Source organism: Leopardus geoffroyi, chromosome A3, assembly GCF_018350155.1.
Source record: "Leopardus geoffroyi isolate Oge1 chromosome A3, O.geoffroyi_Oge1_pat1.0, whole genome shotgun sequence".
Taxonomy (NCBI): domain Eukaryota; kingdom Metazoa; phylum Chordata; class Mammalia; order Carnivora; family Felidae; genus Leopardus; species Leopardus geoffroyi.
In genome coordinates, this window is record NC_059336.1 from 45,978,404 (window position 1) to 45,981,482 (window position 3,079).

General features: G+C 39.0%; 1 non-coding gene across 1 annotated transcript; it reads left to right on the top strand.

Moving 5' to 3' along the window:
- The first annotated feature begins 2,675 nt into the window (after nt 1-2,675).
- On the top strand, nt 2,676-2,782 carry LOC123581720. The gene has a single exon (XR_006703961.1). It is a non-coding gene; the product is annotated as a U6 spliceosomal RNA (small nuclear RNA).
- The last annotated feature ends 297 nt before the right edge of the window (nt 2,783-3,079 follow it).

Here is a 3,079-nt window from a genome sequence, read left to right on the forward strand (position 1 = left end):
TTGTGGCTGAGTTATGCAGAATAAGGCATGGGCATTGATTACAGCTTTGATTCCCGGAACAATAGCTGAGATAATGAGGAGCCCACTTCATTGACAATATCCAGCCACACCTTCTTGGCCTCGAGACAAACACTGGTGCAGGTGTTGGAACAATCACATCTCATTTATCTGCCATTGTCCAGGAAGGAGCCCTGGTGAAATTTCTAAAATAATAGAGGCTTGCCATCTGTTTAAAGTGCCAACATGTTTTTTTTTAATGTACTCATTTTGACAGAAATTTTTCTTAAAAAGATTCAAACTTTTACTTTCTCCTAGAGAGTACAGTGATCGTAATAAAGTCAATTCTTGATGATTTGGAGCATAGTGCTGACCACTGAGCCCTGAGCAGTGACATTTCAGCGCCCTATCTGGGAGAGATCCCAGTGGATGGGGAAGCTTCTTTTACTTTGAGTCTTCACCAATCCCCGTGATGTTAAATTCTTTTCTGATTTGAAAATTTCTGTGGCTTTTCTCACTTCTAGCTGTCCTTTAAAGATAATATACCTGTTGGATCCTGCCCTGTCTGGAGGAGCTCTAGCTATTGTTTATACCTCATTTCCTTTGATGCTCCATCCCAAAGAGGAGCCAGAGTAAAGGCACAGGTGAACATAGTCTCTGGGAGATGATCCCAGGATGCAGAGTGAAAGGGAGAGGAAAGGGAAGGCAGCCAGCAAGAGGGGGTGTTAAAGAGCAGGTTACCACATGGACAATGATAACTTGCAATCGCAATGGGGACACAGCCTGGGGATACACCTTATTACTGTGTCACTGAGGAGTGAGTAAATTGGAGTATTTTTTCACCACCTAGTATCCTTCCTATCTTCCCTGATTGAGGATTGCTGCAGGGATTGAGGGAAAGTCAGATCTTTAGCACTTTGGGTCTGCATCTACCTGGCTGTGCCAGGTAATGCCTTCAAGCAGAAAGACCCAGGAACCAGCCAAGATGATCAGAACACTAAAAGTCAGCTACACTCTCATACAAGCAAATGAAGTCAGCAATACTACCCCTTTTTACATATTAGGGAAACAAGGTTATGAAAGGTTAAACTATCTGTCCAGGGTCACACAGTTAGCCAATGACAGAGGTAGGATTCTATCCTAGGTTGAACTGGCCCCAGAGTTTTTCTCTGCTATCACAAATTGCTGCTGTGCATCCAGGGGCCTCTGGGGACCCTTCTAAGTGGTCACCTTCTGAAAAATCAGCTGACCCAAACTATTAGACCTGAGAAGATATGACTCTTGTTTCCTGATGTATCCTGGTTCCTAGAACAGTACCTGACATGTGGCATGCACTTACAAGTGAATGAATGAATGAGGCTAAACTCTGAAATGTCTTCAGGGGTCTAATTGCAGGTGTTAATGGGACTGGGGAGGATTACAGTTCATTGCCTAGTGGTGTAGCCACTTACTCCTAGGTTCCTGTGTGTATTTCCCATTCATTCATTCTTTCTTTCTTTCAACTAATATTGGTTCATTCAACTATAGATACTGAGTACCTATTATACACAAAGCACCATGCTACATGCTATATTTTCAGTTGAGAGACAATTATTCCTGAGCCTGCCTCCATGGAGTTCACAGTCAAGAGAAGGGGGCAGGCATTAATCAAAAGAATCATACAAATTACATCTGAAAAAGCTTCTTGTTCACATTTAAATTTACAGAAAAAAAAAAGGTAAGGAGAGTGGAACATGTTAGACATGACCCAGAGAACTGTCAGTGAAATCCAGACTCTATGAAACTCTATAATATGGACAAATAATCCACTTCAACAAATAAACTTCAATGGGAGAAAATGAAGGGGTGGAGAGAAACACCTACAAATTAAGAGATTTAAAATACATATCAATTAATCACACTATGTGACTCCTATTTTGATGCTAATTCAAACAAACTATAAAACTTATGTAAGATAACTAGACATTTGGAATGATTGGATATTTGTTATTGAAGAATTATTGTACTTATTTTCAATGTGATAGTATTATAGTTGTGTTTAGAAAAGAAGAGCCTTTCTTGTTAAGAGACATATAATGAAATATTTATGGATGAAATAGGGTGTCTCGGGTTGGCTTCAAAAGGAAGGAAAGATGTGGATATGACTAGATTTCCCATGAGTTGACAAAATGTTGAAACTCATAACAGTGGCTTGGAAGTTCATGATACTATGTTGTCTACTTTGGTATGGTTGAAATTTTTCACAATATAAAGTTTATAGAAAGGATCACACAAATATTTTGTTATAAACCAAGGATCAAGGATGGGGAACCATGAAGATTGGAACAGGTGAATCTGATAGACAGGAAGGCCCAGGAAGGTTTCCCTAGCAAGAAAGGGTGTTTCCTTTTCTGTATTGATTCTATTTATTTAAAAATAATATTTTTGGAAATATATTTTTGAAACCATTTTCCTTTCCTCCCCACCCCCCTTTTTTCTGGTAGAGAAACTCTTCAAAGTACATAATACTAAGTGGGAATATATTTTTTCTTGTCTCTATATTTGCAAAAGTGCTTATTTTCTTTCCTAACTTGAAATTTGTTGGCTTGAGTGGAAAACAGAAGGAGATCCAAGGATGTCATTATCCTAATAAAACCTTATTGCCTGAATATCCATCACACGTTAAACAATTACTGAGAGTGCTAGCTTCAGCAGCACACACACTAAAATTGGAAGGACACAGAGAAGACTAGCATGGCCCTTATGTAAGAAAGACATACAAATTTGAGAAGCAATGTATATTTTGTGTCTACGTGGGAAGATGGATGTTTGCTGAACCTCTTGAGGTAACCATTTTACAATATGTGTAAATCAAACCATCATACTGTATGCCTTAAACTTATACAATGATGCATGTCAACTATTTCTCAGTAAAACTGGAAAAAACATAATTACTGAGATTCCTTGTGGAAAGAGGGTTAAGGGGTTTTAAATTAAGGCCACACATTCTTTGAAGCCCCTCCCATCTAGAGATATAGACTGTATCCCCTCCCCTTTGAGTCTGGACCAGCTTGTGATTGCTTCAACCTAAAGGATGCAGTGA